The sequence below is a fragment of the Oryctolagus cuniculus genome, chromosome 5 (assembly GCF_964237555.1).
Source record: "Oryctolagus cuniculus chromosome 5, mOryCun1.1, whole genome shotgun sequence".
Taxonomy (NCBI): Eukaryota; Metazoa; Chordata; class Mammalia; order Lagomorpha; family Leporidae; genus Oryctolagus; species Oryctolagus cuniculus.
Window position 1 is genome coordinate 116,403,740 of NC_091436.1, and position 23,630 is coordinate 116,427,369.

Genomic DNA, 23,630 nt, shown 5'->3' on the forward strand with positions numbered 1-23,630 from the left:
AAATAAACACTGTCAAAAATAAAAAATAAAAATAAAAAAAATAAAAATTAAAAAAAAAAACAGCATGGTACTGGTACAGAAACAGATGGATAGACCAACGGAACAGAATAGAAACACCAGAAATCAACCCAAACATCTACAGCCAACTTATATTTGATCAAGGATCTAAAACCAATTCCTGGAGCAAGGACAGTCTATTCAATAAATGGTGCTGGGAAAACTGGATTTCCACGTGCAGAAGCATGAAGCAAGACCCCTACCTTACACCTTTCACAAAAATCCACTCAACATGGATTAAAGACCTAAATCTACGACCTGACACCATCAAGTTATTAGAGAACATTGGAGAAACCCTTCAAGATATTGGCACAGGCAAAGAGTTTCTGGAAAAGACCCAGGAGGCACAGGCAGTCAAAGACAAAATCAACTATTGGGATTGCATCAAATTGAGAAGTTTCTGTACTGCAAAAGAAACAGGAGAGTGAAGAGACAACCGACAGAATGGGAAAATATATTTGCAAACTATGCAACAGATAAAGGGTTAATAACCAGAATCTACAAAGAAATCAAGAAACGACACACACACACACACACACACACAAAAAAAACCAACCCACTTAAGAGATGGGCCAAGGACCTCAATAGACATTTTTCAAAAGAGGAAATCCAAATGGCCAACAGGCACATGAAAAAATGTTCAAGATCACTAGCAATCAGAGAAATGTAAATCAAAACCACAATTAGGTTCCACCTCACCCCGGTGAGAATGGCTCACATTCAGAAATCTACCAACAATAGATGCTGGAGAGGACGTGGGGAAAAAGGGACACTAACCCACTGTTGGTGGGAATGCAAACTGGTCAAGCCACTATGGAAGTCAGTCTGGAGATTCCTCAGAAACCTGAATATAACCCTACCGTTCGACCCAGCCTTCCCACTCCTTGGAATTTACTCAAAGGAATTTAAATTGGCAAACAAAAAAGTGGTCTGCACCCTAATGTTTATTGCAGCACAATTCACAATAGCCAAGACCTGGAACCAACCTAAATGCCCATCAACGGTAGACTGGATAAAGAAATTATGGGATATGTACTCGTTAGAATACTATACTGCAGTAAGAAACAATGAAATCCCCCAAAGGGACAAATATCATATGTTCTCCCTGATCGGCAACAACTAACTGAGCACCAAAGGGGAAACTTGTTGAAATGAAATGGATACTATGAGAAACAGTGACTTGATCAGCTCTTGTCCTGACGGTTGATGTACAATGTAATACTTTATCCATTTTAATATTTTTTTTTTGGTTCTAGTACCATTGGTTGAACTCTGTAATTAACACACAATTATTCTTAGGTGTTTAAATTTTAACTGAAAAGTGATCCCTGTTAGGAATTTGGAAAACATTATGTTGAGTGAAATAAGCCAATCCCAAAGGGACAAATACCATTTGTTCTCCTTGATAGATGACAACTAACTGAGCACCAAAAAGGAAACCTGTTAAAGTGAAATGAACACTATGAGAAACGGTGACTTGATCAGCCCTCACCCTGACTGTTGATGAGCAGCTTGATATGTTATCCCTCTTAGTATTTTTTTGTTTGTTCTACTTAATACTTTTGGTTGAATACTGTAATCAATACACAATTCTTCTTAAATGCTGAAAGTTAACTGAAAAGTGATCGCTGTTAAATATAAGAGTGGGAATAAGAGAGGGAAGAGATGTGCAAAGGGGTCACATAAAAAAGTCTAGTACCTGCTAATACTAACCGATAGAATAAATAAAGGGGAGAGTGATCCAACATGGGAAGTGAGATACACAGCAGACTCATAAAATGGCAGATGTCCTAAACAGCACTCTGGCCTCAGAATCAGCCCTTAAGGCATTCCGATCTGGCTGAAAAGCCCATGAGAGTATTTCAGGCATGGAAAGCCAAGACACTCTGGCAAAAAAAAAAAAAAAAAAAAAAAAAAAACACTAAATGAAAGATCTCTGTGAGTGAAATCCCAGTGGAAAGAACAGGTCTTCAAAGAAGGAGGTACCTTTCTCTGAAGGGAGAAGAGAACCTCCACTTTGACTATGACCTTGTCTAAACAAGATAAGAGTCGGAGAACTCAGAGGGCTTCCATAGCCTTGGAAACTCATGACTGGAGCATAGGGAGATTACTGATGCCATAAACAGGAGTGTCAATTTGTAAAGTCAACAACAGGAGTCACTGTGCACTTACTCCTCATGTATGATCTCTGTCCTTAATGTGCTGTACATTGAGATTTAATGCTATAACGAGTACTCAAACAGTATATTTCACTTTGTGTTTCTATGGGGGTGCAAGCTGTTGAAATCTTTACTTAATGTATACTAAACTGATCTTCTGTATATATAGAAAATTGAAAATGAATCTTGATATGAATGGAAGGGGAGAGAGAGCGGGAAAGGGGAGGGTTGCGGGTGGGAGGGAAGTCATCGGGGGGGAGGGGGAAGCCAATGTAGTCCATAAGCTGTACTTTGGAAATCTATATTCATTAAATAAAAGTTAAAAAAAAAAGAAAATGAATATTGATGTGAATGGAAGGGGAGAGGGAGTGGGAAAGGGGAGGGTTGCGGGTGGGAGGGACGTTACGGGGGGAAGCCATTGTAATCCATAAGCTGTACTTTGGAAATTTATGTTCATTAAATAAAAGTTTAAAAAAAAGTACACTAAGTTTAAAGATCTATCCTAAATGCACCAACTCCATCATTTAGCATTTTGGGCCATGGAGGGTGTTACCATGAACATCATATGCAAAAACAGAGACACCATGTCACTAGTCATAAACCACAGCAAGCCAGAACACAAAGTAAAATCAATGAAATTACCAACCTCAATTGGAAGACACATTGTACATTTCCAAAATGCAAATAAAGCCTAGTAGAATAAATTTAACTATTTTTAAATGATAAATCTAGATATTTAAAAGAGAGGATTATGTTCCTTTAGTCCTTAAAGATAAACCAGTCCGTATTACCATTTCTTCTCTTCATTGGGAACTAGTCAATAATATGCAAGATACTTAAGCTAAAATCCAGCTCTTGGGGACGGTGCTGTGGTGCAGCGGGTTAACACCCTGGCCTGAAGCGTCAGCATCCTATATGGGTGCCAGTTCGAGACCTGGCTGCTCCACTTCCAATCCAGCTCTCTGCTATGGCCTGGGAAAACAGTAGAAGATGGATGGCCCAAGTCCTTGTGCCCCTGTACCCACATGGGAGACCTCGATAAAGCTCCTGGCTCCTGGCTTTGGATCATCCCAGTTTCATCTATTGTGGCCATATGGGGAAGTGAACCAGAGGATAGAAGACTTTGCTCGCTCTCTCTCTCTCGCTCTCTCTGCCTCTGCCTCTCTGTAACTCTGCCTTTCAAATACATAAATATACCTTTTTTTAAAAATCCAGCTTTCAACATTAATTTTCATCCTGAGGGTCCAGATATGCATGAAGTAAATAGTTTTCTGGTTTAGATTTTAGCAACACACAGTAAAGACAATACACTTTGTTTTGGAGGCTGGAATTTGGCAGTCTTTTCAGCATGGAATGTAATTAAAACTCTCCCCTATCTTGTTTCCCCATAGCATTCCACTCCTTTTTTCAAAACCTTGTATTGAGATCATAGTGGACATTTCCCCACTTGTCCCTGATTTTCTTGACCTATTACCCAAATTCCTTCCTTAACCAAACTTTAGTCAGGCTCCTGTGAGTCCTCTTCTTGACTACTCCCCAGTCTTGACCTATAAAAAGATTTAAACAAACACTGGCATAGTTTCTAGCAGCTCAAGGCTGCATCCCTATAATAAAGCTAGCTCTCCTCAAAATGTCTTCCCAAGGTTGCCAAAAGAATTCACTGTTTGTTCTAGCCAATACCTAATGACAGAGTTCCTGTGTCCCAGTCTCTGTAGGAGAGTAGGATTTTAACTCTGATAAGCACCAGTAAGCAAACCTAGATGAGTGCTACATGGATAGTCTCCCTTTCCCACTTTTTTATAATTTCTCACTTCCTTGATTCTACTGAATCTCCTCTCAACCTCCTCCATGTTTCCTTATTTTCCCTTTATATTATTTGATTTTATTTGAAAGGCAGAGAGACAGAAATAGAGAGAGAGAAAGAGAGAGAGAGAGAATCTTCCATCCATTATTCACCAGCCAAATACCCACAAAAGCTGGGACTGGGGCCGGCGCCGCGGCTCACTAGGCTAATCCTCCGCCTAGCGGCGCCGGCACACCGGGTTCTAGTCCGGGTCAGGGCGCCGGATTCTGTCCCGGTTGCCCCTCTTCCAGGCCAGCTCTCTGCTGTGGCCAGGGAGTGCAGTGGAGGATGGCCCAGGTGCTTGGGCCCTGCACCCCATGGGAGACCAGGAGAAGCACCTGGCTCCTGGCTCCTGCCATCGGATCAGCGCGGTGCGCCGGCCGCAGCGCGCGGGCCGCGGCGGCCATTGGAGGGTGAACCAACGGCAAAAAAGGAAGACCTTTCTCTCTGTCTCTCTCTCACTGTCCACTCTGCCTGTCAAAAAATTAAAAAAAAAAAAAAAAAAAAAGCTGGGACTGTGTCAGGCTGAAGCCAGAAGACAATAACTCAAACCAGGTCTCTCCCATGGTAGGCAGAGACCCAACTACTTGAGCCATCAACTGCTGCCTCCCAGAGTACAATCTGCAGGAAGCTGGAATCAAGAACAGAGCCTGTACTTGAACTCAGGCCCTTTATTATCCCTTTAAAACCTTATCACTGTGGTGTAGTAGGCTAAGCCTTTGCCTGTGGCACCGGCATCCCAAATGAGTGTCAGTTCTAGTCCTGGCTGCTCCTCTTCTGATCCAGCTCTCTGCTATGGCCTGGGAAAGCAGTGGAAGATAGCTCAAGTGCTTTGGCCCCTGCACCTGTGGGGCTCCTGGCTTCTGATCAGCCCAGCTCCTTTGCAGCCATTTGGAGAGTGAACCAGCAGATGGAAGACCTTTCTCTCTGTCTCTCCCTCCCTGTCTGTAATCCTACCTCTCAAATAACTTAAGAGAGAGGAGAGAGAAAGAAAGGTAGGTAGGTAATTGAAATAGTGTAGATGTGCATTAGGTAAAAAGTAAAGCTCTCTCCTGCTCTTATTTCCTGATTTCTTTCCTAAGAGCTTTTATGATACCTTTCAAAAATTTTTTCTGTTGCCTCAGAGAATTTCCGAAGTATGTTTAAAACATATGTTTTCCCTCCACAATTAGAATCATAACGTATACACCATCATGTAATGTTACACGCATCCCTATGTCAGAATAAATACCTCAGAAATTTTCAAACATTGAGTAGAATTATCTTATTTGAATTTTTTAATTATATATTTGAAAGGCAGAGTGACAGAAAGGGGAGAGAGAGAAAAAGAGAGAGAGAATCTTCCATCTGCTTGGTTTATTTCCCAAATGCCTGCAATAGCTGGGGTTGTGCCAGGCTGTAACCAGGAGCCAGGAATTCCATTCAGGTCTCACGTGGGTGCAGGGACCAAGTGCTTGAGCCATCACTTGCTGCCTCCCCAGATGCACATTAGCATGAAGTTAGATGGGAAGTGGAGGTGGAACTAGATTCCAAGTACCCTGATATGGGTTAAGCATCTTAGCCCAGTATGCCACAATGCCCACCCTTGAATATTCTATAATTTACCTAGACGATTGTTTATAGCTTTTCACCTTTGCAAATAGGGTTGCAAATAGCATCTGCCTGCAGTTGATGGGCCAATGCATCTCCCAGTTTTCACAAGTGAGGCATGAGAGAGAAGACCAGCTCTGTCACTGCATGCTGTCCTGTCTCCTCTGAAGCAGAATACTACCAGCTGAAAATATCTTTGCAAATTTGGGTTCTGCAATTTCTTTTTCTAAAAAAAAAGATTTTATTTATTTATTTGAGAGGTAGAGTTACAGGCAATGAGAAGGAGAGACAGAGAGAGAGGTCTTCCATCCGCTGGTTCACTCCCCAGATGGCTGCAACGGCCAGAGCTGAGAGCTGATCCGAAGCCAGGAGCCAGGAGCTTCTTCTGGGTCTCCACATGGGTGCAGGGGCCTAAGGAGTTGGGCCATCTCTACTGCTTTCCCAGGCCATGGCAGAGAGCTGGATCAAAAGAGGAGCAGCCAGGACATGAACCAGAGAGCATATGGGATGCTGGCTCTGCAGGCAGAAGATTAACCTAGTGCACCACAGTGCCAGCCCCTGCAATGATTTCTAAGTGAAGAGATTGTTTCTCAGATCCATTCAGCTATTGAACCATTGTGAAGATTGTTCACTGCTTGCTGCTATCAGGTGTGCCTAAGGCATGATCTTCTTCCAGTCTGTACTGGGTATTAACCCTAAATACCTTCTCAGGGCCTCTTCATTGCCTCCTCCTTTCTCTAGATCAAAACGACACTAGGTTGGCCTCCACTTTAAGGCTGAAGCACTGCACTCTGGGATACAAGCTTTGACTTCTTGAAGAGCCACCAAAGAACCAGATGATACAACACAGGAGTGTGGAGGATCCTGATGGTGTAAACCTTGATCTATGAGAAATAAGAGACAAGCAGAAACCTAGAAGAAAATTCTGTTTCAAAAATTCTGAGAAAGTCAGGAGAAAATTCCTGCCTTTCTCTTTTCTAGGACTACTCAAAGATGCGGTTCTTCTTGCAACTCCTGCAGAGAAATGCTGCATAGGGCGTGACAGTACCCACCCAGCTACCTGCTAAGTCTCTGTACCTTGTAAAAGAGTAGTCAATAAAGAACTACTGCCTTGCTTCACACTTTTTCTTGTCTACTTCCTCTTTATTGTTCCTCAAATCTTCGGATGATCACCAATCTGAATGAAGTGTTAGCATTTTGTTTTTGCTCTCTAGAGACCTGGGCTCAGATATACCTTTAAAAAGAAAAAAAGGGATGGGCATTTGGCTCCAATTACACTGTTGCTTGGGACACCTACACCCTGTATCAGGGTACCTTAGTTGGAATCTCAATTTTGATCCTGATTCCAGCTGTCTGATAATGCACAGCCTAGGAGGAAGTGGAAGATGGCTCAAATAGTTGGGTTCCTGCCACCTGTATGGGAGACTCCTGGCTTCAGCCTGGCCTACCCCAACTGATGCAGGTATTTGGAGTGTGAACCAGCAGATGGACACTCCTTGTGTCTGTATCTGTCTCTTTCTCTCTCAATAAATAATATTTTTAAAGAAAAAAATGAGTGCTTTTGAAATAAAACAACCACTCTGTTAGATGTCTTCAAAAGTAAATAAGTAGGTAAAACAACTTTCCTGCAAGTTGTTTTTCAGGAAAAGTGCTCAGAAATAAATAAGGTCCTGTGTATGTGACAAACTTGAGTATCTCTTTTTCATTGAAATGTAATAAATGCTGGTCATTATTACTTAATAAACAAAGTAAGTCAATTCTATAAAGAAAATTGTACACATATATCTTTCCTTATTGAATGCATGTGTTGTTACATACTTAATTATGCACTTTGTGAAATATCTAGAAGATAAATATCCTAAAGTGAAACTTTGGTCAATTTTTTTTTGATAGGTGCCGATTACCAAAGGGCTTGCTTGAGTGTTTACATAATTACCTTTCCCCACGGTGGGTACTGTTTCCACGTCACACACCATCACTGACTAATATAAAACTCTGTTTAATCAATTGGATAATTTTGAAATGTGCTACTGCATTTTTATTAGCACCTTATTAATGTGTAGATCAGTTTAGAATTGCTGCTGTGACAATTGCTAAGGGAAGAGTATGTACATTTTAGTATCTTCAGCAAAATTCTAAAATTTTCTTCATGTAGGGCAAGTATATTTCTGGTTATTTTTATTTTTGTGATTAGCTTAAAAGGAATCCTTCCTGGGGCCAGTGCTATGGCAAAACAGGTTAAGCCTCTGCCTGTGGCACAGGCATCCCATATAGGTGCCAGTTTGAGTCACAGCTAGTCCATTTTCGATCCAGCTCCATGTTAATGCACCTGAGAAAGCAGTAGAAGATGACCCAAGTGCTTGGGCTCTTGCACCCACATGGGAGACCCAGACAAAACTAATGGATTCTGGCTTCTGATAGCCCACCTTCAGCCACTGTGGCCATTTGGGAGTAAACTAGCAGATGGAAGGCCTCTCTCTTTCTATCTCTTTCTGTAATTCTGTGTTTCAAATAAATAAGTATGTCTTAAAAAAAATGGAATCCTTCCTTCTACCACTCTTTGTAGATTGTTTGTGTTTGTTTTTTAGATTTGTATTTAGTTATTTGAGAGGTAGAGTTACAGACAGAGAGAGGGAAAGACAGAGAGAAAGGTCTTCCAACCACTGATTCACTCCTCAAATGGCTGCAATGGCTGGAGCTGAGATGATCTGAAGCCAGAAGTTAGGAGCTTCAGGCCGGCACTGCGGCTCACTAGGCTAATCCTCCGCCTAGCGGCGCCGGCACACCGGGTTCTAGTCCAGGTCGGGGCGCCGGATTCTGTCCCGGTTGCCCCTCTTCCAGGCCAGCTCTCTGCTGTGGCCAGGGAGTGCAGTGGAGGATGGCCCAGGTGCTTGGGCCCTGCACCCCATGGGAGACCAGGAGAAGCACCTGGCTCCTGGCTCCTGCCATCGGATCAGCGCGGTGCGCCGGCCGCAGCGCGCAGGCCGCGGCGGCCATTGGAGGGTGAACCAACGGCAAAAAAGGAAGACCTTTCTCTCTGTCTCTCTCTCTCACTGTCCACTCTGCCTGTCAAAAAAAAAAAAAAAAAAAAAAAAAAAAGTTAGGAGCTTCTTCCGGGTCTCCCATATGGGTGTAGGAGCCCAAGCACTTTGGCCTTCCACCACTACTTTCCCAGGCCACAAGCAGAGAGCTGGATCAGAAGAGGAGTAGCTGGGATACAAACTGGTGGCCATGTGGGATGCCAGCGCCACAGGCAGAGGCTTAGCGTACTATGCCATAGTGCCATCCCAGTTTGTGTTTTTAATATATCAATTATTCTGAATGTTCCTATTACTTCGTCATTTTTAGTTGATTCTCTGAGAAAACACTTTATTTCTTGCATTTAATGGTAACTTTGACTCCTCTGTTCCACAATACATATCTCTCCTTTTCAGTCTTTCATTGATTCATTGATTCATTCAACAAATAATTGCATTTCTATTGTGTGCTAGGAACTGGATTGTCTTGAATCTAACAGCTTTGAGTACTATTTTTGGAACTGTGTTCATTGTAGGGTACAATGAAAGACATATATGTCTTTTTCAATTAATTTTCATAGGAAAATTAGTGCTCTTATGCATTATTATTAAGTGTGATAGCAGTATTTGCTTTGAATTATACACATTTTTTCAGTGAATGATATTATTGATACTTGTAAAAACTTTTATCAAAAATGAACATTAAATTTTATCAAATGTCTTTATCAAAACTGAGGATGATCAAATTGGTTTCTTAATCCATTCATATAGCTAACTGTATAATATTAATCTCATTTTAAAATTAATTTTATATTTCTGCAAAGAACTTGTATGCTGAAACATACTGCTGGGTTCCATTTACTAATATTTCAAACACCACTGGAATTCTAATGTGGTCCTTATTCTATTCACTAATATTTTACTCAGAATCTAAGTATAAGTGAAATTTCTATAGTATTTTGTAACTATTTAAATGCCAGAAAAACATGCACTCCCTCAAACAAAAATTCACATTGATTTTGTAATTTTGTGTTGACAGACTCCTGATTTGAGAAGGAAGCAGAAAAAAGAGCAGGAGAAGGCTCACAGCCATTATTTGAAATCTTCATTAATGTTATGAGGTCGTCAATAGAGCTGAAAAAGATAAAAGAGCCTAGCCTTTGATTTGCCAGGATATAAGGGCTAGTTACCAACAAGTAATGCACAAAGCTTAAAGCTTAGGGTATGTGTTTGTCATCAGCCAGACTGGAGTTCAAGCTTTGGCTCTGTCATTATTGGCTTCATGACCTTGGAAGAGCCATTTACCTCTTTGTGGTTTACAAAATGGGAATTATCACACTAACTGCCTCATAAGGTTGTGATGAAGATGATATGATACATGCAAATGGTGGACACAATAGCTAATATGTTGGACGTGTTATCAACTTGGCTATTATTACAGATTTTTAGTTTGCACTCTTCTCTAAAGTTAAGACAAAGGGCTCTGCAGTCCATAAGGTATAGGTGCTTTCACACCAAAAAGCTTATACATTTATCCTCTAATTCACTGTGGTTAACTGTATGTCAAGGAGTGGGTCACAACCTCTGCAAGGTGTTTGGACTCACAATGTTTACAAATTTAGAGAATACTGATATTTACTGTGGTCTACTGTAGCATCTCCCTCTGTTAGAAGTTAAAGTAATTTTGAGCCAAGGCTATACAATCAAACAAACATAATTAAAACAAGAAAAAAGATTTTATAAGACACAAACTTTTTTGCCTAAATTAAATATGAAAGTACCAAATGTGGGATATTGATCTGGCAATGGCAGTAGGTGACATCACAGTCAGTTTCCACTAATCAAGCTGTTCTTTAAGGGACAGAAACAAAAATGTCCTATTTTCTGAATCTTCAAATAGTTACCTTTTATTATAGACCCTCCTTGCTTACTGAATTCCACTGGGAATGTTACTTCTCTCTTTCTAGTCAATGTTTTTAAGAGCCCATTCTAGTGTCCACTATGATTTCTGGAAACAAATTACACAACTGAGGTTCTGGGTCTGACTTCCTCTGAAGTGTCCAGAAGAAAAACACCCTCTTACCCCCAAAATGTGGGGGAAATGATGACTAATTATCTCTCCTCATTTCCAACTCCTCGAATGCACGAATCTCCACTGACAGTCACAGCCAGCCCTGAACCCTAGAGGCCATCAGGTTATTGACTTTACAAGAATGGTTGCAGCAACTGAACATTCTGAGTTTTGACCAAATGTTGGTAATCCTCTGATTATCACTTTCCAGGACAGTACAGACCATTATATGCATAAGTTTAATGGAATGGCCCCATGTTATGCCCAACCCTTTTTTTTTAATAGAAAACTTTTATAAATATAAATTTCAAAAGTACAACTTTTGGATTATAGCAGTTCTTCCCTCCCCCATAACTACCCTCCCACCTGCAAACCATCCCATCCTCTACTCCCTCTCCCATCCCATTCTTCATTAAGATTCATTTTTACTTACCTTTATATACAGAAGATCAACTCCATACTGACTAAAGATTTTAACAGTTTGCACCCACACAGATACACAAAGTATAAAGTACTGTTTGAAGACTAGTTTTACCATTAATTCTCATAGTACAACACATTAAGGACAGAGGTCCTACATGGGGAGCAAGTACACACTGACCCCTGTTGTTGATTTAACAGTTGACACTCTTATTTATGACGTCAGTAATCACCTGAGGCTCTTGTCATGCACTGCCAAGGCTATGGAAGCCTCTTGAGTTCACAAACTCCAACCTTATTTAGACAAGGCCATAATCAAAGTGGAAGTTCTCCCTTCAGAGAAAGGTACCTTCTTCTTTGATGGCCCTTTTCTTTCCACTGAGATCTCACTCACAGAGATCTTTCATTTAGGTCATTTTTTGCCATAGTGTCTTGGCTTTCCATGCCTGAGACACTTTCATGAGGCCCAAGTCTTTAAAGAAACTCACAATTCCTGAAACAAGCTAGGGTTGTTGCTGGTCTACTTTTCCTTGCATAAGAGTAATCAGATTACACATTAGGCTGTTAAAGCAAAAACATAAGATACTCTAACTAGAACTGGGAAAATAACATAATCCCCCAGCCCCAGGGACTTGCTGTATAAATGAAATGCAGCCAAATGTCCTAGAAGACCAGACACAAAGGTCTTGTGTCAGGTAAATGTCTAACAGAGGGAAACGGGATAACTCCAGAGGTAACCAGAGTGCAAAGGATTTGCGATTCAAACACACACACACGCACACACAGGATTTGTTAAGCAAAATTAAAGTGAAAAATTAAGAGTATATGTGTATTAAGGTATATTTGTCTAAATTGTGTTTTATAAGCAAAAGAAAAAAGAAAACACAATAATATAAGCCTTTACGCATGAGTTGTGATATGATGGGTAGTTTGGGTTATTTTCTTCAAATTTTAGTATTTTCATATTTTCTACAATGCATCTGTGTTACTTTTATGAAATAGAAACACAAAAAGTGGTCTTTTTTTTAACTAGACAGACTCTCTGAAAATAGCTGGAATTGAGCTTATTTAAAAGTATACTTAAAATCAACACTTCCTATTCATGAGGCTTGGGTATAATCCTTAGCTGCATCTGCCTCTAAGTTTCCTGTGTGGGATAGGGCAAGGGCTTTGGCTGAGAGGGTTGGAAAGTCTGCTTGGGTGGTTCCAACAACCCTTCTGCACCTGAGACCAATGTGGGGAGAGTACAAGGTGTTCCTGTTTGGTAATAAGACAACCCTCACAGTGAAAATGATGACTGGCCAGCTGTGGTTAAGAGGACACAGAACCACATCTCCTGATCTTTCTCACTCTGCAATTAATGATCAATGTGAGATTGGAAGGCAGTTTTGTAATTATTAAACAAAGGTTCACAATTATTAATGTAAGACAAAGTTTATGGTCCACAACCAAGACAGAGTCAGTGGAACCATCACGAACAGGATTCCAAACCTGATACTACAGAAAGACAGAAAGCGGTAAGACAGGCAACAGCTTGTTATTATGGAAAGAAATGGGGAGACTACAAAAAATGAATGGGGAAGAGAAGAAGGCACATGGATTGAAACTTACTTGCCTGCTCAGGAAGAACAGGAGCTGATATAATAACTGGCATTCAGGCTGGAGTGTTTGACTCCTTTGAAATTTTAAGGAAAAGTTAGAAGACTCACTATTCCTGACTCAACCAGGCACAAACTGCCAGAGATACCTATGCAGATGGAAGGAGTTAGACATCAACCAGTGTGTGGTACAACTTCATTATCACCTATTACAACTGATAGTTGGGAGAAAATGTCGATCTGCTTTTATCAGATGAACTCAGGAAAGTAGTACTGGAAAATCAGGAGTTTCAAAAGAGGTTTGTCCAAGGGCTTACAAGGTTCTCTGCAGCAGTTAAAGAAGTTGCCCTTGTTAGCTGAGTTGCCTAGGAACTCACCCAAAGGCCCAGGTTGTGGCATTTCAATCAGTTCAGGAGTAGAATAAAGAGACTGCCAAAGTATGCCAGCTTCAGTCTGTAAGTATAGTCTACAGTAAGTTGAAATCATCTCTGTCATCCCTTTTCCTTAGATGTTTATAGGCCTGGATTTTCACTCACAAATCTTAGACTGTCCCATCGAAGGAATTCACTTGGAATTTCATAGTATATCCACTATACTTGAGTGCATATCAAGTTCACTTTTGTTACATGTTTCTGAATTTGGTCATTTCAGTAGGTATATTTAGAGTAAAATATTTTCAATTAGAAAGTTGTTTTTCTATCCTATCCTATTCTAACCATTACAGCTTGCCCTTAAAGAGCTATATCATCTTCCCCTTCTCTGGGTCCTGATGGCTCCTTTACCTCTCTTATGAAACATCTTATTTTACATTTTATTACTATTTGTATTTACTTCGTCTATCATATTGAAGCCATTTAAGGCAGTGTTTGTCTTACTTGCCTTATATAATCTCTAACACTTAGCAAGTGGCAGGAACATGAGAAATGTGTTGAGTCGAACTGAATGTAATTACTTGATATAAATGATGCGAAGTATGTTGTCCTAGATAATTGGGACAGAATGTCCAGATTGCATTCATTATACTACTTGTATCCATCAATCAAAAGCCTCCTTATTGTCCTGCATTTTTAATGACGAATCACCACAAACCTCCCAGAAATCTCTTCATTCTCATCAAGAATTTTCTCCTTGGAGGAGGAATTTGGTAGTTAAGCTGTCACTTATGATGCCTGTATTCCACATTGGAGCCCTGCTTCTGACTCCAGCTTCCTGCTAATGTATGTCCTAGGGGATGGCAGATGATGGCTCAAGTAGCTGGATCCCTACAGCCCATGTGGGAAAACTGGATTGAGATCCTTGCTCCTGGTTTCATCCTGTCCTGGCCTCTGCTGGGAGATTTCTTTCTGTCTCTTTCTGCCTTTCACATAAATAATTTTTTTAAAAATTGACTTATAAAATTATCATTTAAGAGAAAAACAAATTCTCTCCTTCTTTTCATCCCATCAGCCATGGAGCTCTGCTGTTTCTGCTTCTGCAGTGTCTTTTCCCTTGTCTCATCCCTGCTGTCCTGGTATGGGCCTAATATTTCATAACCAACAGTGTGTAAGATGCTCCTAATTTGTCTCAACCTGTCTGCTGCATCTTTCTCACCACTACCATAGTGACCTTCCTCAAATAGCTTCAAATCACTCTCAGTTACCCCAGATCTAAGTGGTTTCTCCCAAGGACCTCAACTCTGGTCTCAAACCAACTCCCTGATCTTTTCTCCACCTAATGGCTCCACAAACCACGTGGATCATTCACTAACACAAAACATTTGCTGCATTTTCATCACTCTGTCTCTGCCAAGACCCTTTCCTACAATTTCAAAAATTCTACGCAAAACTCAGATTTATGTAGAGTCAAGATTAACAAAAAGAAGTAAAAGGGAGGTACTGGAAATTTTTTCATTTATTAGAAATCATTGTGCTACTTCAGCAACATGAGGTACAGAAGAACCGAAGCTGAAAGTAGAGACATTCTTAACATCACTCCTACAGTATAGACCATGTTGGTATCAAAATCCCAGGAAGCAAAAAGGGATTCTTGATCACTCTCGGCCTTTTGGCTAAGATGAAGTGTAGTATCTGTTCTTACCAGTTTAATATCTGATACATCCTCTATCCGAGGACAAAGTGAATTAAAAAAAGGGGGAATTCTTTTTTGTTTTGATTTTGGAAGAACAGAAAGTTTTCTGTGTTTTGTTTCCTGATCTCTTGAGTGCCTAGAAAAATGCCAACCACAGAGTAGAAACTAAATAAATACTGTTACATGAAGAAAAATATCATGAAGCATATTCCATTTAGAAGAGATTGAGTTCAAGATGTATTTAATATATGCCCACTTTACACATGGCAGTGCATGACCACAGGGGACCAAATACAGAAGGGCACAGGAAGCCATGTCCTGCTCTTGAAGCCCCAGACAAGAGACCAGCACAGTAGGAGTATTTGCAATAATTCAAGTGTGGAATCCATGATGCCCAGGCTCATTTACCTCAACTGTAAAGGAAGAACACACAATATCCTCTGGTTCCTGGTCTTCTCTTGCTTTAAGCATACTCTGTACATTCCCCAGATGATAGCCCCCAGGGGAGCTAATGTCATGGCCACTTGCAACGCCAGCATCCCATATGAGCACCAGTTTAAAGTCCTGGCTACTCTGCTTCCAATACAGCTCCCTACTAATGCACCTGGGAATGCAGTAGTGATGGCCCAAGTATGTGTGGGCCCTTGCACCCACATGAAAGACCCAGATGGAGTTCCAGGCTCCTGGCTTCAGCCTGGCCCAGCCCCCTGGCCATTAGGTCCATTTGGAGAGTGAACCAGTGGATGGGAGCTATCTCTCTCTCTCTCTCTCTCTCTCTCTCTCTCTCTCTCTCTGTGTGTGTGTGTGTGTGTCTGTGTGTGTGTGTTTCAAATAAATAAATGAATAAATCTCTTTTTTTAAGTGTCTAAGCCTGGGGCTGTGCCTTGTCAGCTCTATATTTCCTACAGTACCTGTAGGAACTTTGCGGAACTTTGCAACTAATTGTTGTTAATTACCTGTTTTCTTTTCTATTTTAACTGAACTGATGGGACTGTAGTTGCCCAATTTTTAAAATTAAAATTAGAATAAAATAATAAACACTCTCTGGAAAATATCTCCAGTAAATAAATATAGAGAGAGTATGCTGTGAGGCAGAAAACCACATTCAGACAACAAAGAGGAGTTTTGGGTAAACTGCTTGACAAGCTTGAGCATGGCTTCCTCACAATCTCATGAGATGGTGAACATGAAATGGCTTTCCAAGCAGAAGAACATTCTGGGGGCTGATGCTGTGGTTTAGTGGGGAGAGCCACCGCCTGCAGTGCCAGCATCCCACATGGGCGCCAGTTCAAGTTCTGGCTGCTCCACTTCTGATTCAGCTCTCTACTATGGCCTGGGAAAGCAGTAGAAGATGGCCCAAGTCCTTGGGCCCCTACAACCATGTGGGAGACCCAGAAGAAGCTCCTGGCTCCTGACTTTGGATCAGCTCTCAGCTCTGGCCATTGCGGCCATTTGGGGAGTGAACCAGCGGATGGAAGACCTCTCTCTCTCTCTTTCTCTCTCTCTCTGCCTCTGCCTCTCTGTAACTGCCTATCAAATAAATAAATAAATCTTTTAAAAAAAAAACATTCCCTACATGAGTTAGTGCTTTTACCACCAATCAGTTCCTCAATCAGTTCTTCATGGATGGCTGCAGTCCTACCACACGCTGCCACTGCCATCTGCTCCAATCTGATTAGTCAACCAGGTAGAGAATGGGAGAATCTGATCTTTCTTTGTTTACTTCCCCAAATTTAAACTGTTGCCCATGTAGCATCTACAATTTAAAATGTAGCTAGGGGCCAGTGCTGTGGCACAGTGGGTTAAAGCCCTGGCCTGCAGTGCCGGCATCCCATATGGGCACCGGTTCGAGTCCCGGCTGTTCCACTTTTGATCCAGCTCTCTGCTATGGCCTGGGAAAGCAGTAGAAGATGGCCCAAGTCCTTGTGGCCCTCCACTCACATGGGAGACCCAGAAGAAGCTCCTGGCTCCTGGCTCCTGGCTTCGGATCAGCTCAGCTCCGGCAGTTGTGGCCAATTGGGGAGTGAACCAGTGGATGGAAGACCTCTCTCTCTCTTTCTCTCTCTCTCTCTGGCTCTACCTCTCTCTCTGTAACTCTATCAAATAATGAATAAAATAAATATTTAAAAATAAAAAATGTAGCTAAAATCATGTTTGTTATTGGAAATATTTGTTAACTAATTCAGGAAAAGGATATAAGAAAGTCAAGAGTAGGTAAAAAAATTCTGCCTGTATTTGTAAAAATATATGACAGAACAAAAACTAAAGAAATTATCTAAAGAAGGTAAAACATATGTTCAAAGGAGTATTTATTACAACATTGCTTACCAGGGTGGAAAATGATGACTTTTCAATTCAGCATCAGAGTCACTCCTACAGCTCCTCCTGTCCTTGATTCTCAGGGTCAATACCTTTGCTAAAGCAGAGGAACTTATTTAATAGAGGTTCCTGAGTTCACCTCAGTATTTTTTGTTCAGTAGGTTTAGTTCAAGGCCTAGAAATTTTCACTGAGCATCCGTGACTAAAGCAATAGCTATGGTGCACTTAGTGTACATATTTTTAAAGACGATGTAGCAACATGGAAAATATCATAATTAACTCTTAAGTTAAACAAGCTGAAACAAAGGTGTACAAATGTGTAAAGAATGTATATTCAGTAAACAATGAAGATACAGAATAGATTTTATAAAATAGTTTGTTTTAGAGAAATATTGTCTTATTTCAAAGGCTGTATGCTTATACTGCTTACATGATTTTAAAATATGTACGAGTATTTATTCAGATCAAACAATTGGTGGATCTGGGATTTTATGAACACTTGAGAAAAAGAAGCAGTCAATAGTTGTGGTTCCCCCATTCCCATAAAGCCTTCTATTTCATGGTAGTGAGTAAATACTTTAGAAAAATATCTTAGATTTGTCAATGGATAAGAAGACAAGGCATGACAGGAAGCCATAATTAATGTCTCTCAGATAAAAAACCAATAATAATAATAACAGCGACTACTACAACAAATTTAGAACCCAGAAATGTTCACCCTATGACAATGTGGGATACAGACATTGTAAATGCATCATATGTTATAATACCATAATGGTTCTTCCAGAACCATCCCGAGGACTAAAGAACTTTGCCATCTATAGGTTATGGTTGTTCCTATTTTAAAAGACTTTGGTATGTTTTCTTTTTTAAAGATTTATTTGAAAGACAGAGTTGCAGAGAGAGAGGAGGTAAGAAAGAAAGAGAGGTTTTCCACCCACTGGTTCACTCCCCAAATGGCTGCACTGACAGGACTGGACCAGACCAAAGTTAGGATCCAGGAGCTTCTTCCAGGTCTCCCATGTAGGTGCAGGGGCCCAAGTACTTAGACCATTGCCCACTGCTTTCCCAGGTGCATTAGCAGGGAGCTGGATTGGAAATGGAGCAATTGGAGCCCATTTAGGAGGCCAGCATTGCAAGTAGTGGCTTTAACCCACTGTGCCACAGTGCCTGCCCTGACTCTGGTATCTTTTAATCCTTCAGCACTTTTAGCTGAGATGCATTCTCTGGCATCACATAAGAAGAAATCAATCAACAAGCTTCCTAATTTACAAAATAATGATTTGTAATAGCTTTCTCTTTGGAGTCAAATCTTAATAGCTAAATCTTGGGCAATTACAAACTAGTAAGCATTTCTTCCCCAGGTCTCATTTATTTCCCCAGGCAACTTTATAATGCCCATATGTCCCCATTAAAGTGAGAAGTGGATGCTGGAATCATTACCAGGTTAAGTTAAACCTTGTTACCTGAAAGATTCAGGTCAAAGTGGACCTTCTCAGCTTTTCAATAGTTACCTCTAATTTCTACTGTGTCAAGAACAAACATAGCCTTAGAATGCCTTGGATATAATGAGCACAGAAATAGCTGTCTTCTCAGAACTGACAGAAAGGAACAGTTTACTCCAAAAAATCAATTACTTGTAATATCTAGAAATGTAATGCAAACTTCAGGCCATGATCAGAGCAATATAGTATGAGCTATCAGCAAAGTCCCATCAAGTATACTATTTAACCACTTAGGAGTAGGAAAAAGGAATTTAGATGGTGTTAGATATATACTTCCCTTACTCCCAGACCAGCAACAATGCTGTAGACAGATAGGTTCAGGAATTGGCTTTTGACAAATATTAGAATGGTCAGATTGGCACCTAATTGTAAGCCCTACAAGAACCTTTAGAAATAACTGAACTGGGATGGGTGTTGTGCTATAGCAGGTTAAACTGGAATTTGGGACCCTTGCATACCATATAGGAGTGCATGGTTTGAGTCACAGCTACTTGGTGCTTCATTTTTTTTCTTTACTTCTTTCCTTCCTTCCTTCCTTCTTACCTTCCTTCCCTCCTTCTTTCTTTCAAGAGAACAAATATGGGGCCTGTGCTGTGGTATAGCAGGTTAAACCTTCACCTGTAACACGGGGTATCCCATATGGACACCAGTTTGAGATCTAGCTGCTCCACTTCCAATCCAGCTCCCTGCTAATGCACCTGGGAAAGCAGTGGAAGACTGCCCAAGTCCTTGGGCTCTTGCATTCATGTGGGAGATGTGAATGAAGCCTCAGGCTCCTGGCTTCAGCCTGGCCCAGCCCCAGCCATTGGGACCATTTGGGGAGTGAATCAGTGGATGGAAGATCTTCTCTGTCTCTCCTCCTTTCTCTGTAATTCTGCCTTTCAAAAAATTTTTTATTTTATTTTTTACTAGTTCAAATCTTTGAGGGCTACAACATCGCATGGATTCTGTGTCCAGTGGCCTTCACAGGAATGTTGCTTTGAAATTTGGCATGAACCATGCCACGGTTTCCATGAACGTGAGTTACCAGATTACTCTGGTTTTGCTGAGTTTGCCACCAGAGTTATTGTGTTGTTCTTTGCTTTGTACATGGAATCACATCTCTTGCCCAAATAGAATTCAGTATCATCTTGAGCATAATCACCTTCAATTTTAAGAAGTGCTATGTGTTCCCCTTGGTTCTAGAGAGCTCCTTTACAGACAGCAAAAATGGCCTTGCACCACAGCCTTCCAGATATATCTGCCTTTTAGAGATCCTTTCCCCAAAGGGCCTCCACAGATTCAAGATGACAGAGCTACCGTGTTTCTGATTCAGCTTCCTGCTAACATTCCTGGGAAACAGCTGGTGATGACCAAAGTATTTAATCCCTGCCACCTATGTGGGAGAACTGGATAGAGTTCTTGGCTACTGGCTTTGGCCTGGCCCAGCCCCAGGCCATTACAGGTATTTGGGAAATGAAGCAGTGGATGGAAGATCTCTGTTTGCCCTTCTCTCCCTGGAACTCTGCTTTTCAAATAAATAAATAAACCTTAAAATAAAACAAAAGAGTTCCTGACTTTGGCATGGCCCAACCCTGGCTTTTGCAGCCATTTGAGGAATGAACCAACTGATGGAAGATTTCTCTCTCAATCTCTGAAACTTTGCCTTTCAAATTCATACACATATACATGCATACATCTTTTCTTTTTTAAGAGCAACATTCTTAAATTGGTTGATGATGCAGTTTTGGAGTGATTTCTATTGCGGAGGCATTGGGCAGTCATAATGGACAACCCTTCAAACGGTTTTATTTAAAGATAAAATATTTTCACAGGTAGAAAATCATCCAAAGCTACAGTTTCTGCAGAAGCTAGAGTACACAGGAAGAATTGCCCCAAACACATGGAAGAAATATCATAGTTTAACTCTGACACCTTTCCTGTGCCTCTCAGCTCAAAATAGAGAGACTGTTCATACATATTAACTCCTTGGATCCCGCAACAAAGAAAGAACATCACACTGGGCTTATGGCCAAGTTAGCCCATTACAACACAGCAAACATGATCTCTGGAAGGTTCCCACTTTAGTCACAAGAAAAGCCTCTGTCAGATTACATCCTGCTTTGCATTTCCTCTGGTTTTCAATTCACCAGGTTTTCATTCATGTGCCATTTTATAACAAATTAAATCTGAAATTCTTGGGTTCATCATTATCTGTTTCTCTCTTGCCCTACTTTCTGACAGACTTTCTGGTACCAGAGACATTTGTGAAAATCTTCAGCACAGAATTTTTTTAAGATTTATTTATTTATTTATTTGAAAGACAGAGTTAACGTAGAGACAGAGAGGGAGAGATAGAGAAAGAGAGATCCACTGGTTCACTCCCCAAATGACTGCAATGGCAGGGGCTGGACCAGGCTGAAGCCAGGAGCCAGGAACTTCTTCTGGGTCTCCCATGTGGGTGCAGGGGCCCAAGCACTTGGGCCATCTGCTGCTACTTTCCCAGGCACATTAATAGGGAGCTGGATCGGAAATGGAGTAGCTGGAACACAAACACACAATACCCCAACACCTGTTCCCATCACAGAAATTTACTCATCCTCTCTCAGGGTTCCCAACTGTCTAACACACTCCTGTCCAATAGAAATATAATGAGAGGGCTATTTGTTTTAGTGGTTTTATAACTTTAACAATCATTGGTTAGTTCTCATCCTTATTGGCTCTCTAAAGATTTTTTAAATTGGTGTCAGGTACCTAGATAACCAGTATATTGAGTTTGTTTAGAGATTTTTCATTCTCATTACAGTTTATTTTTTTAAAACAACCACACAAGAATATGGTATAGGACATTCATCATTTCTTTGACATATAGCTTTGTTAAGCCTGATACTGATGCACATACCTGGCGTTCCCATCATCTTCGAGGAAAATTCAGAATCTCTATGAGTGCCACAGGGACATGCTTCCTGAAACCCATCAGGTGGAAGGACTTGTCACTGACAGCAGAACAGCCCTTCTTTTTGCAGGAGCCATTCTGCTGACCCATGATTGAAAGTCACACCTGTCAGTTAAGATTTTCTAGTAGCCACATTTTTTTTTAACTTTTATTTAGCAAATACAAATTTCCAAAATACAGCTTATGGATTACAATGGTCCCCCCCCATAACTTCCCTCCCACCCGCAACCCTTCCATCTCCTGCTACCTCTCCCATCCCATTCACATCAAGATTCATTTTCAATTATCTTTATATACAGAAGATCAATTTAGTATATATTAAGTAAATATTTCAACAGTTTGCACCCACATAGAAACACAAAGTGTAAAATACTGTTTCAGTACTAGTTATAGCATTAATTCACATTGAACAACAAACACATTAAGGACAGAGATCCTACATGAGGAGTAAGTGCACAGTGACTCCTGTTGTTGACTTAACAAATTGACACTCTTGTTTATGGCACCAGTAATCTCCCCAGGCTCTTGTCATGGGTTGCCAAGGCTATGGAAGCCTCTTGAGTTCACAAAGTCCAACCTTATTTAGACAAGGTCATAGTCAAAGTGGAGGTTCACTCCTCCCTTCAGAGAAAGGTACCTCCTTCTTTGATGGCCCGTTCTTTCTACTGGGATCTCACTTGCAGAGATCTTTCTTTTAGGTGTTTTGTTGTTGGTGTTTTTTTTTGTTTGTTTGTTTTGTTTTGTTTTGTTTTTGCCAGAGTGTCTTGGCTTTCCATGCCTAAAATACTCTCATGGGCTCTTCAGCCAGATCCGAATGCCTTAAGGGCTGATTCTGAGGCCAGAGTGCTGTTTAGGACCTCTGCCATTCTATGAGTCTGCTGTGTATCCTGCTTCCCATGTTGGATCATTCTCTCCCTTTTATATTCTATCAGTTAGTATTAGCAGACACTAGTCTTGTTTATGTGATCCCTTTGACTCTTAGACCTATCAGTATGATCAATTGTGAACTGAAATTGATCACTTTGACTAGTGAGATGGCATTGGTACATGCCATCTTGATGGAATTGAATTGGAATCCCCTGTAGTAGCCACATTTTTAAAAAGTAAAAATAATTGGAATTCATTAAAATTTTATTGCATAAAAATGTACATAACATAAAATTTATCATTTTTAGCATTTTTAAATATACAATTCAGTATTAAATTAAATTAAATTAAATATACAATTCAGTAGCATTAAGTATATGCACAATACTATGCAATTTTCGCCCCTATTTGATTACAGAATTTTTCTCACCATTTCAAACTGAAATTCTACACCCATTAAGCAATTACTTCCTATTTCTTCTTTCCCCAGCCCCTGGTAACTATCATTCGACTTTCCTTTTCTTTAAAGTTTATTTATTTTTACTTATTTGAAAGGCAGAAGGGAAAAGAGAGAAAGAGAAAGAGAGAGAGAGAGTTTCCATCTGCTGGTTCACTCCAAAAATGCCTACAACAGCTGGAGCTGGACAAGATGGAAAGTAGGACCTAGGGACCCCTATCTGAGTCTCCCATATTGGTGGCAGGGACTCTAGTACTTGAGCCATCTTCTGCCACCTCACAGGGTAAGCATTAGCAGGAAGCTAGAATTGGAAGCAGAGCAAGCTGTCTGATATGGGAAGTAGGTGTCCCAAGTGGCAGCTGAACCCATCGCACCTCACACCTACCCTTCCACTTTTCTTTTCTTTTTTCTACTTTTCTTTTCTATGAAATTTGTTCATACTAGGTATCTCAAATAAGTGGAATCATGCAACATGTGTCCTTTTACTTCTGGCCTATTTTACCTAGCATAATGTTTCCAAGGCTAATCTACACTGTGGCATGTATCAGAATTTTATTCTTTTTCGAGGTTGCATAGTATTCCATTGTAGATAGATAGATAGATAGACCGACCAAATTTTGTTTATCCATTTATCTGTAGATATAATTCAGTTGTTTCCATCTGTATTAGTCCACTTTCATTACCTTACCTAAAATACCTGAAAAGAGCTTCTTGGGGAACAGAAA

The 23,630-nt window shown here is 40.6% G+C and overlaps 1 non-coding gene and 1 pseudogene across 1 annotated transcript; one reads left to right on the plus strand and one right to left on the minus strand.

Moving 5' to 3' along the window:
• The first annotated feature begins 14,783 nt into the window (after positions 1-14,783).
• On the plus strand, positions 14,784-14,972 carry LOC127493385 (U2 spliceosomal RNA). The gene has a single exon (XR_007923432.1). It is a non-coding gene; the product is annotated as a U2 spliceosomal RNA (small nuclear RNA).
• A 4,587-nt stretch (positions 14,973-19,559) lies between these two features.
• LOC108177341 (large ribosomal subunit protein eL33-like) lies at positions 19,560-21,543 on the minus strand (annotated as a pseudogene).
• Between the last annotated feature and the right edge of the window lie 2,087 nt (positions 21,544-23,630).